Source organism: Hyla sarda, chromosome 1 (genome assembly GCF_029499605.1).
Source record: "Hyla sarda isolate aHylSar1 chromosome 1, aHylSar1.hap1, whole genome shotgun sequence".
Classification (NCBI taxonomy): Eukaryota; Metazoa; Chordata; class Amphibia; order Anura; family Hylidae; genus Hyla; species Hyla sarda.
In genome coordinates, this window is record NC_079189.1 from 358,942,343 (window position 1) to 358,955,379 (window position 13,037).

Consider the following 13,037-nt stretch of genomic DNA (forward strand, 5'->3'; position numbering starts at 1 on the left):
CATTTAACCCCTTAAGGACTCAGCCCATTTTGGCCTTAAGGACAATTTAATTTTTACGTTTTCGTTTTTTCCTCCTCACCTTCTGAAAATCATAACTCTTCTATATTTTCATCGCCAGACTAGTATGGGGCTTGTTTTTTGCATGACCAGTTGTTCTTTGTAATGAGATCACTCATTATATCATAAAATGTATGGCGCAACCAAAAAACACTATTTTTGTGGGGAAATTAAAAAGAAAAACGCAATTTTGCTCATTTTGGAAGGTTTCGTTTTCACGCCATACAATTTACGGTAAAAATGACGTGTGTTCTTTTTTCTGAGGGTCAATACGATTAAAATGATACCCATTATTACATACTTTCATATTATTGTTGTGCTTAAAAAAAATCACAAACTTTTTAACCAAATTAGTACGTTTACACATTTTCCTTTAATAGTTCGGACATTTACGCACGCGGCGATACCAAATATGTCTATTAAATTAATTTTTTTACGCTTTTTGGGGTTAAAATAGAAAAAAAACGACGTTTTACTTTTTTATTGGGGGAGGGGATTTTTCACTTTTTTTTTACTTTTAATTTTACATTTTTTACATTTTTTTTTACACTTGAATAGTCCCCATAGGGGACTATTCATAGCAATACCATGATTGCTAATACTGATCTGTTCTATGTATAGGACATAGAACAGATCAGTGTTATCGGTTATCTTCTGCTCTGGTCTGCTCGATCTCAGACCAGAGCAGAAGACGCTGGGAGCTGGACAGAGGCAGGTGAGGGGACCTCCGTGCGGCGTTCTGAATGATCGGATCCCCGCAGCAGCGCTGCGGGCGATCAGATCATTCATTGAAATTGCGTACTGCCGCAGATGTCGGGATCTGTATTGATCCCGGCATCTGAGGGGTTAATGGCGGACGCCCGTGAGATCGCTGGCGTAGGCCATTGCCGGCGGGTCCCTGGCTGCAGTCATGGCTGCTCCGATGCCCGTGGTTATGTACAGGACGTAAATGTACGTCCTGGTGCGTTAAGTACCACAGCACCAGGACGTACATTTACGTCCTGCGTCCTTAAGGGGTTAAGTGAAAAAAAATGTATTTACACATCTGACTTTAACAAAAAGTCGTCAAACTCCTGTGGGGTGTTAAGACTCACTCTACCCCTTGTTACATGCCTTGAGGGGTGTAGCTTCCAAAATAGTATGCCCCATAGGGGCTTCCTAAATGTGACATGCCCCCCAAAAACCATTTCAGCTAAATTTGCTTTCAAAAAGCCAAATGTGACTTCTCTTCTGAGCATTTTTGTTCACCCGCAGTGCACTTTACATCCTCCTATGCGGTATTTCCATACTCAGAAGAAATGAGGTTACAGCTTTTGGTGGGAATTTTCTCCTATCACCTCTTGTAAAAATGGTACATTTGAGGTAAAAACTGCATTTTTGTGAGAAAAAAAATAATTCTCATGTACACATCTGACTTTACCGAAAAGTCGTCAAACACCTGTGGGGTGTTAAGGCTCACTGTACCCCTTGTTACGTGCCATGAGGGGTGTAGTTTCCAAAATAGTATGCCATGTGTGAGGTGTTCTGCTGTTATGGCACCATAGGGGCTTACTAAATGTTACATGCCCCCCAAAAACCATATCAGCAAAATTCACTCTCCAAAATCCCACTGTCGCTCCTTCCCTTCTGAGCCCTCTAGTGCACCCACAGAGCCCTTTACGTTCACATATGAGGTATTTCCCTACTCGAGAGAAATTTAGTTACACATTTTGGGGGGATTTTTCTCCTTTTACTCCTTGTAAAAATTCAAAAACTGGGTCTACAAGTACATGTTAGTGTAAAAAATGTCGATTTAGAATTCTCTCCTTCACTTTGCTGCTATTCCTGTGAAACACCTAAAGGGTTAACAAACTTTCTGAATGTCATTTTGTATACTTTGAGGGGTTTCATTTTTATAATGGGGTCATTTATGGGGTATTTCTAATATGAAGGCCCATCAAATCCACTGGTCCCTGAAAAATTCCGATTTTGAAAACTTGGAAAACTTGAAAAAACTTGAAAAAATTGGAAAAGTGCTGCTGAACTTTGAAGCCCTCTGATGTCTTCCAAAAGTAAAAACATGTCAACTTTATGATGCAAACATAAAGTAGACATATTGTATATGTGAATCAATATACACTACTCAAAAAATAAAGGGAACACTAAGATAACACATCCTAGATCTGAATGAATGAACTAATCGTATGAAATACTTTCGTCTTTACATAGTTGAATGTGCTGACAACAAAATCACACAAAAATTATCAATGGAAATCAAATATATCAACCCATGGAGGTCTGGATATGGAGTCACACTCAAAGTGGAAAACCACCCTACAGGCTGATCCAATGTAATGTCCGTAAAACAAGTCAAAATGACGCTCAGTAGTGTGTGTGGCCTCCACGTGCCTGTATGACTTCCCTACAATGCCTGGGCATGCTCCTGATGAGGTTGCGGATGGTCTCCTGAGGAATGTCCTCCCAGACCTGGACTAAAGGTGCAACGTGGCATTGGTGGATGGAGCGAGACATGATTTCCCAGATCTCAATCGGAATCAGTTCTGGGGAACGGGCAGGCCAGTCCATAGCATTAATGCCTTCCTCTTGCAGGAACTGCTCACACACTCCAGCCACATGAGGTCTTGCATTGTCTTGCATTATGAGGAACCCAGAGCCAACCGCACCAGCATATGGTCTCACAAGGGGTCTGAGGATCTCATCTCGGTACATAATGACAGTCAGGCTACCTTTGGCAAGCACATGGAGGGCTGTGTGGCCCCCCAAAGAAATGTCACCCCACACCATTACTGACCCACCACCAAACCGGTCATGCTGGAGGATGTTGTCACATATGCTCAGTGTGAACCTGCTTTCATCTGTGAAAAGCACAGGGCGCCAGTGGTGAATTTGCCAATCTTGATGTTTTCTGGCAAATGCCAAACATCCTGCACGGTGTTGAGCTGTAAGCACAACCCCCACCTGTGGATGTTAGGCCCTCATACCACCCTCATGGAGTCTGTTCCTGACCATTTGAGTGTACACATACACATTTGTGGCCTGCTGGAGGTCATTTTCAAAGCTCTGGCAGTGCTGCTCCTGCTCCTCCTTGCACAGAGGTGGAGGCAGTGGTCATGCTGCTGGGTTGTTGGCCTCCTCCATGTCTCCTGATGTACTGGCCAGTCTCCTGGTAGCGCCTCCATGCTCTGGACACTACGCTGACAGACACAGCAAACCTTCTTGCCACAGCTCGCATTGATGTGCCATCCTGGATAAGCTGCACTACCTGAGCCACTTGTGTGGGTTGTAGACTCTATCTCATGCTACCACTAGAGTGATAGCACCGCCAGCATTCAAAAGTGACCAAAACATCAGCCAGGGAGCATAGGAACTGAGAAGTGGTCTGTGGTCACCACCTGCAGAACCACTCCTTTATTGGGGGTGTCTTGCTAATTGCCTTAAATTTCCACCTGTTGTCTGTTCCATTTGCACAACAGCATAATTGTCAGTGTTGCTTCCTGAGTGGACAGTGTGATTTCACAGAAGTCTGATTGACTTGGAGTTACATGTTGTTTAAGTGTTCCCTTAATTTTTTTGAGCAGAGTATAATTTATTTGGTATGTGTATGTTCCGTACAAGAAGAGAGCTTCAAAGTTAGAAAAATGCCAAATTTTCAAATTTTTCATGAAACTTTGGAATTTTTTACCAAGAAATGATGCAAGTATTGACAAAAATTTACCACTGTATTAAAGTAGAATATGTCGTGTAAAAACAATCTTGGAATCAAATGAATAAGTGAAAGCATCCCAGAGTTATTAATGCTTAAAGTGACAGTGGTCAGATGTGCAAAAAATGCTCTGGTCCTTAACCCCTTAAGGACCCGGCACATATGAGTACGTCCCTGCACCCTGGGTCTTAAGGACCAGGCACGTACTTATACGTCCGTGGGAATTTCGGTCCCCGCTGCGTGCCGGGCGGGGACCGGACCGGGATGACTGCTGATATCTATCAGCAGGCAACCCGCGCAAATGCCCAGGGGGGGTCATCAGCCCCCCCCCCATGTTGGTGATCGGCGCAAATCGCAAGTGAATTCACACTTGCGATTTGCGCGATTCCGGGTCATTACGGGTCTATGGTGACCCGGTGACCCGGAATATAAGGGGGATCGCGGGTGTCTAAGACACCCACAATCCCCCTGAAGAGATAGGAGTGAGGTGGCAGGGGTGCCACCCCTCCTATCCCCGCTATTGGTGGTCTAGACGCGACCACCAATAGCAGATCGGGTGCGGGGGGGGGGGGGGGTTAACTTTCGTTTTCCCCGTCCTGCCCACCCACAATAGGCGGGGCAGAACGGGGAAACGACAGAGGACCGGCGCCGGAGTCCACTTACCGATCTGCGGAGGCTGCGGGCGACGATCGGCGTCGGAGATCGGCGGGCGGTGATGGATCCGACGGAAGCCGGTAAGTTGCCTAGCAACATCTGGAGGGCTGCAGTCCGAGACCACTATATAGTGGTCTCTATACTGTAGCACTCCAGATGTTGCAAAACTACAACTCCCAGCATGCCCAGACCGCTGTTGGGCATGCTGGGAGTTGTAGTTTTGCAACAGCTGGAGGGCTACAGTTTGAGACCACTATATGTAGTCTCTGAACTATAGCCCTCCAGATCTTGCCAAACTACAACTCCTAGCATGCCCACACAACTGTTTGCTGTCTGGGCAAGCTGGGATTTGTAGTTTTGCAGCATCTGGAGGGCCACAGTTTGCAGTGGTCTCTATGCTGTAGCTCTCCAGATGTTGTAAAACTGCAAATCCCAGGATGCTGGGAGTTGTAGATGCGATCCCTCCCGCTGTTGCATAACTACATCTCCCAGCATGCCCTTCGGTGATCAGTACATGCTGGGAGTTGTAATTTTGCAACAGCTGGAGGCACACTGGTTGGAAAATATTGAGTTAGATAACAGAACCTAACTGAAGGTTTTCCAACCAGTGTGCCTCCAGCTGTTGCAAAAGTACAACTCCCAGCATGCACGGTCTGTCAGTACATGCTAGGAGTTGTAGTTTTGAAACAGCTGGAGGTTTGCCCCCCCCCCATGTGAACGTACAGGGTACATTCACACGGGCAGGCTTACAGTAAGTTTTCTGCTTCAAGTATGAGCTGCGGCAAATTTTTCGCCGCAGCGCAAACTCCTAGCAGGGAAGTCACGGTAAACCTCCGCCAGTGTGAATGTATCCTAAAAACACTACACTAACACATAATAAAGGGTAAAACACTACATATACACCCCCTTACACTGTCCCCCCCAATAAAAATTTAAAATGTATTGTACGGCAGTGTTTCCAAAACGGAGCCTCCAGCTGTTGCAAAACAACAACTCCCAGCATTTCTGGACAGCCACTGACTGTGCAGGCATGCTGGGAGTTTAGCAACAGCTGGAGGCACCCTGTTTGGTAATCACTGGCGTAGAATACCCCTATGTCCACCCCTATTAAATCCCTAATTTAGTCCTCAAATGCGCATGGCGCTCTCTCACTTTGAAGCCCTGTCGTATTTCAAGGAAAAAGTTTAGGGCCACAAATCTCTGTACTCGGGAGAAATTACACTACAAATTTTGGGGGGCTTTTTCTCCTTTTACACCTTATGAAAAGGAAAAGTTGGGGTCTACACCAGCCTGTTAGTGTAAAAAAAAAATTTTTTTACACTAACATGCTGGTGTTGCCCTTTACTTTTTATTTTCACAAGAGGTAAAAGGAAAAAAGGCCCCCAAAATTTGTAACGCAATTTCTCCTGAGTACGGAAATACCCCAGATGTGGGCGTAAAATGTTCTGCGGGCGCATAACAAGGCTCAAGAGTGAGAGCGCACTATGTACATTTGAAGCCTAAATTGGTGATTTGCACAGGGGTGGCTGATTTTACAGCGGTTTTGACATAAAAATAAAAAAAATAAATACCAACATGTGACCCCATTTTGGAAACTACACCCCTCACGGAAGGTAACAAGGGGTATAGTTAAAGTTGGATGGGAAAAAGTTGGATGGGAAAATGGAAAAAAAAATTTCACTAAAATGCTGGTGTTACCCTAAATTTTTCATTTCCACAAGGGAAAATAGGAAAAAAGCCCCCCAAAATTTGTAACCCCATTTCTTCTGAGTAAGAAAATACCCCAAATGTGAATGTAAAGTTCTCGGCGGGCGAACTACAATGCTCAGAAGAGAAGGAGCGCCATTGGGATTTTGAAGAGAAAATGTGTCTGGAATTGAAGGCCACGTGTGTTTACAAAGCGCCAGAACAATGGACCCCCCAACATGTGACCCCATTTTGAAAACTACACCCCTCACGTAATGTAATAAGGGGTACAGTGAGCATTTACACCCCATAGGTGTCTGACAGATTTTTGGAACAGTGGTCCGTGAAAAGGAAAAATGTAATTTTTAATTTGCCCAGCCCACTGTTCCAAAGATCTGTCAAATGCCAGTGGGGTGTAAATACTCACTGCACCCCTTATTGATTTCTGTGAGGGGTGTCGTTTTCAAAATGGAGTCATATGTGGGGGGGGGTCCACTGTTCTGGCACCACGGAGGGCTTTGTAAATGCACATGGCCCCTGACTACCATTCCAAGCAAATTCACTCTTCAAAAGCTCAATGGCGCTCCTCCTCTTCTGAGCATTGTAGTTTGACCGCAGGGCACATGACGTCCACACATGGGGTATTTCCATACTCAGAAGAAATGGGGTTACAAATATTGGGTGGTATTTTCTGCTATTAACCCTTGCAAAAATGTGAAATTTGGGGGGAAACACATTTTAGTGAAACTTTTTTTTTTTTTTTTTTACATATGCAAAAGTCATGAAACCCCTGTGGGTTATTAAGGCTCCCTTTATTCCTTGTTACATTCCTCAAGGGGTCTAGTTTCCAAAATGGTATGCCATGTGTTTTTTTTTTTGCTGTTCTGGCACCATAGGGGCTTCCTAAATGCGACATGCCCCCCGACCAAAATTTGCTCTCAAAATGCCAAATATGACTCCTTCTCTTCTGAGCATTATAGTTCGCCCGTAGTGCACTTCAGGTCAACTTATGGGGTACCTCCATACTCAGAAGTGATGGGGTTACAAATTTTGGGGGGTATTTTCTGCTATTAACCCTTGCAAAAAGGTGAAATTTGGGGGGAAACACACATTTTAGGGAATTTTTTTTTTTTTTACATATGCAAAAGTCGTGAAACACATGTGGGGTATTAAAGCTCACTTAATTCCTTGTTACGTTCCTCAAGGGGTGTAGTTTCCAAACTGGTATGCCATCTGTTTTTTTTTTTGCTGTTCTGGCACCATAGGGGCTTCCTAAATGCAACATGCCCCCCAAAAACATACTCTCCAAAATCCCCTTATCGCTCCTTTGCTTCTGAGCCCTCTACTGCGCCCACCAAACACTTTACATAGACATATGAGGTATGTGCTTACTCGAGAGAAATTGGGCTACAAATAAAAGTATAAATTTTACCCCTTGTAAAAATTCAAAAATTGGGTCTACAAGAACATGAAAGTGTAAAAAATGAAGATTGTGAATTTTCTCCTTCACTTTGCTGCTATTCCTGTGAAACACCTAACGGGTTAAAACACTGACTGAATGTCATTTTGAATACTTTGGGGGGTGCAGTTTTTATAATGGGGTCATTTGTGGGGTATTTCTAATATGAAGACCCTTCAAATCCACTTCAAACCTAAACTGGCGCACGGCAGAGACCGGAAAACGCCAGGGCATATGGATACGCCCTGGGCCCTTAAGGCCCAGGGTGTGAGGGTGTATCCATACGCCCTGGGTCCTTAAGAGGTTAAGGAGCCAGCCCATTTTCAACTTAACCCCTTAAGGACAAGGCCATTTTACACCTTAGGACCAGAGCGTTTTTTGAACATCTGACCACTGTCACTTTTAACATTAATAACTCTGGAATGCTTTTAGTTATCATTCTGATTCCGAGAAAGTTTTTTCGTGACATATTGTACTTTAACATGGTGGTAAATTTTTGTGGTAACGTGCATCCTTTCTTGGTGAAAAATCCCCAAATTTGATAACTTTGAAGCTCTCTGCTTGTAAGGAAAATAGATATTCCAAATTAAAAAAAAATTCATTCACATATACAATATGTCTACTTTATGTTTGCATCATAAAATTGACAAGTTTTTACTTTTGGAAGATACCAGAGGGCTTCAAAGTTCAGCAGCAATTTTCCAATTTTCACAAAATTTTCAAACTCCAGAGCAGGAGAAAATCCTCAAAGCAAACCTATGCTGCTCTGGACAATTCCTGACACGGACAGAGGTGTCAGCAGAGAGCACTGTGGACAAGACAAAAAAGAAATTAAAAAAGAAAAAAAATTCCTCTGTAGCATACAGCTGCTAATAAGTACTGCAAGGATAAAGATTTTTTTATAGAAGTCCTTTACAAATCTGTTTAAAGAGTACCTATCATGATCTAAACTCTCCCTAATCCCCCCCTCCCTTCTGTCCCTGACTCTCATTGACATAATCCCTGTGTTACTTTTTATTCAAAACCCCCCTCTTTCTACCATATTGTCTTCTTGGCTGCTCATTCAGCCATCCTAGTGTGAGAGAGGAAGGGGGCGTGGCCCAGCAGCCAGCAGCTCTGAATCTTCTCTCTGTTTACAACTGCATGTACAGAGAGAAGAAAGATCGGAGCTCAGATAGTAAAATGAATGAGGGGATGCAGTAAGGCAGAGTAGGGAGTATGCTCTGCAGTGCTATGAGCTGGCTCCTGCCTGTCTGATTGACAGCCAGGGAGCAGAGCTGACCTTGTCGGTGTCCCGGCTGCAGTCTGAGATTTTGGACTCTAGCATGATTCTGAAATATATTTAAAAAAAAAAGGCTTGCAGCCAGGACTGGTATCGAGACCCCTAGTGGTCATTTTTTCAAAGTGGAAAATTAATTTAAAAGAAGCATATTTTTTAATAGCATGCTATTAGAAAGATATTCTGCATACATCAATCTATAATATATCAAAAGTTTTGTTTTGATGAAAGGTACCCTTTAACTTTCTGGCACCAGTTTAAGGCTGAATTCGTACAAAAAGTTTTTGTGAAAAAAAAAAAACACCCACAAAATGCCATGCTTGCTGAATTATATTTTTTGGCCAAAAAACACTGCAGGCAGATGTTTGCTGGGAGTAAATAGGTAAAATAAAAATGCCATACACAAAAGTCCTTTTTGACATATTTTCAGTGGTGTTTTAGGCCCTGTGGCAGTTTTTCAAAATCACACCATGCTTTGGGAATGACATTTTTGTTCAAGACATTATGACTATTTTCCTCCCATGGACTTCTACAGGGGGAAAAAGAAAGCATCTAAAAAATTTGCGTGCGCATAGATATTGGAATTTTTTCTAGTGGTTTCTCTCCTAATTTATATGATAAAGGAAGTACATGCCTATGCTAATGGATGCTATTTTTGAAAAAAACACCACAAAAACTGAATCTTGTCAGTGAAAAATGAGGGGAAGTTTTTTGTGGTGTGTTTTTCTTTTTCTGTCAAAAGAATGCCAAACATAAGTTGTGTGTAATCCCAGCCTTTGGGTGGTTTTAGACATAGCTTTTTTTTTTTTCCTACATTTTTTATTGGCGAATAAAAGCTGCAGCCGGACATTAGCTCAGAGTCAATATGGATATAGTAAACTCTACACCTACAGTTTTTTTTTTCTCACTTGGGGGACAGTTTTGGGGTCAGTAGCAGTTTTTGTAAAAGTGCAGCATGCTCTAGAGGTAAAAAGTTTGTGGCTTTTTCTCCTGTAGATCTCTACAGTTTTTCTTGCAAATGTGTTTAGCATTTTGGTTGTTGTTTTTCTTAATTTACATTCTTGAATCACATGAGTTGTCATCATGAAAACATCACATAATAGAAAAGAACAAAACAAAAAAAACACACGCACTAAAACACACATTTTGGAAATTTGCCACAAAAACTGCATAAAAAAAAGCACAAAAGACACAAAAAGAAAGGAGTAATAGCTACTGCAACAATATCTTTATTATTAATAAATACACATACAAGAAAAAAACAAGAATTTAAAAATCAAGCTTTGGTAAGCAGGACGGCTATTACAACATAAGTGTATCATGCAAAAAGTGCATAATGTGCATAGCAATATGGGTTATGGCTAATGACCAGATATCACAGGCATAATGACCAGATATATACCAGAGTAAAGTACAGTAAGTGCTAGCAGACCATTCTGTCTCTACAAATAATCTAATGCCTATATTAAGGTAGCATGTTAAGTACACTCACCCATAGTCAAGTGCCGTCACTGCCTGCCCCAACGCACGTTTCGTCATCCACTTTATCAAGGGACGCTGTGTTTACACTGATTCCCCCTCCTTAAATATGCTGCCAGATGTTGGCGTTTTGGCGACATTTTGCATCGAAAGCACGCCATCATGGCGCATGCGCCTGGGGTCCGGGCGGACATCTGCCCTCTTCACCCGCGGCGTCACAGCGTCAGCGCGCAGGTCCAGAGTTGTCACTTCCGGACATGCGCGCCTCACCTACTGACGCCCGGGGGAAGGGGCGCCCTCCCCCGGACAACCCAGCGCATGCGCACAGCACGCTAACCAATGCAAACATGGTGTTAACCCTTTCAATTACCTCTAAAGCTCAGTGCATGTTACTCTTAGTAAATACCGATTATAGATACAGGTAAAAAATAACTATATATATCTTTGATTCAATTCCTCTATCTTTTACAGCGTATTTGCAACATTGATTAACGCCTTCCATATACATAAAGTGTATAAAATGTATGAAAGCATTAGGCAAAAAAAAACTTCTCTGCTGGGTCTTGCTGCAAGCAAAAAACATCTGCGGTGACGTAACAAAGCTCCGTCCATTCTCCAAGTTGGCCACTGAATGGAAGATACGAAGGGCGATAGCAGGAGAATGGGAGTATGGAGTTACTACCAACAGGTTAGTACAGGCGACACTGATGACAGATTTCCTTTAACAAATTTTAAAAACCTATGAATTCTTGAAAAGTATTTTTATATCATTCTAACTAAAGAACACCACCATATTAAATTTACTGATGCAGTAAATGAGCACCAGGTATTCTGGTGAATCTTTAGTAATGATTTGTTTCTTTTCTTCTCTGTGTAATATCTGTGTAAGGCTAGGTTACCACTTGGGTTTTTTTCTGGCAGTTTTTGGAATACTGCCACTGCCATTTTTGAGCCAAAGCCAGAAGTGTATTCAAAAGGAATAGGACATATAAAGGAAGGACTTACACTTCTCCTCCCTTATGGATCCACTTCTGACTTTGGCTCAAAAACTGCAGCGGCAGATATCCAAAAACTGCCAGAAAAAAAAAAACAAGTGGAAACTTAGCCTTAATGTTTAAAAAAAATAATACAACAATGGAAACATTGCCAGGGCACAAGTAATAGTTTCTGACTTCATGAAAGAAAAGACAAGATCAAACCAACCTGTGATTAGTTAAAAAAAATTATCTGCTTTGTCTGTGATCACATAACTCCGCTCTGTGCCTGATGATAGGCAATTACAGCAGCCATGCCCCCTCCATTTATGTCTATGGGAGGAGGCATGACGGTTATCCTTTGGATAGCGGATAAGATGTTTTTCCTTGGAGTATCCCTTTAACTTTGTATCTTCATGTTCAGTAATATCAATGAATTCAAGATTATTTGTTTAAGAAATGTGGTTTGAAGTGGCAATATTAACTGTAAAGGTATAATGTGCTAGACAATTTGGAGGTCATTTATGAAGACTCTAATCTGGGGTAAATTTTTGCGCAGTTGTGACAAACAGCATAGGCTGCATTTACAATGCGACTGTTTGGAATGGTTTCCTAGGTGCACAATTTATGCACTGATGTATGACGTGCAACTTTTTCAAAGGTCGCACAGTTTTGCGCAATGGCCTTTACAGCCGGAAGCAGGTGCAGGCAACTGCGTCATGCTGACTTACAAGTACGCGCCACATTAGTTCTAATTCATGCTTAAACATAAGCTGGCATTTATGAAAAGGCGCAGGCATCTTGATAATTGCCAACCAGCTGTGCCTGGCACATACTAGTGCTCGCAAAGGCGAAAGAAAACTACCCTATATGTTAAAAAATGTCCCCTCTGTGCTTACAGAAATTAATATCTTCTCCAAAAACTCTAGATTCCACATAATTTACCTATGTTCATTTACTCCTTGAGAGTGTTTTCTTCTGATTAGCTTTTCTTTGTGTGAATGTTATACTCACCTAAAAAAAATTGTAGATATGAAGGCCATTATTTTATGTGATGTTGCAAATTAATATTTATAGAAAAAAATATACAACACTATTAATAACTGTGATAACTATTGCAATCTACAACTGAATTAAAAGAAGTAAACATCATGCTGGTTAACTTTTATTATAGTATTTGTCTTAGATTTAAGAAAAAAATAAAAACTCTCAATACAAAATTGCAATCACACTGTGGCAGAATGTGATTCCAAGCGTCATTGTGGGTGGATTTAAGATTTATCCAAAGATATCAGTAGTAATGGGCATCACAGGTGGTATTTTATATACCATAGAAAAGTAATGCAGAATGTGAGTAAAGCAAGTGGTAGTCATAGTACATAGATCCGCCACATTAAATTTATGATCGAAGACAGCAGTTTCCTCTGAAACATTCCTATAGAGACACATTACAACTGTTAAGTGGACAGACAGGAAATTCTGGATAAAAAGCTCATCTGTCCCCAAAGGGCTCTCAAATAAAACTCAGGTAAATGTATTTTCAGAATGATCTGAGTTTTTTTTGTAGAAAATGCATTTACTATTTCTTCCTGTTTTTATTAATTATGTTTACAGAAAGAACATATGAGTAAAAGGGGGAAGTTATGTAAATGAGATCAAATATATGTGTAAGTTTATAAGACAAATAAAGAGGGAGACACTGTAAGCAAAAACAGACAAGGGACGCTTACTAAATATAATGCACTT

The 13,037-nt window shown here is 41.7% G+C and overlaps 1 protein-coding gene across 1 annotated transcript in view; it reads left to right on the forward strand.

Moving 5' to 3' along the window:
- The first annotated feature begins 10,891 nt into the window (after positions 1 to 10,891).
- GLIS3 (GLIS family zinc finger 3) overlaps positions 10,892 to 13,037 on the forward strand; it is a 417,907-nt gene continuing 415,761 nt past the window's right edge. Inside the window, exon 1 of the mRNA XM_056522352.1 lies at positions 10,892 to 11,005. The gene's annotated coding sequence lies outside the window, so the exon portion shown is untranslated. The remainder of the gene's footprint in view (positions 11,006 to 13,037) is intronic.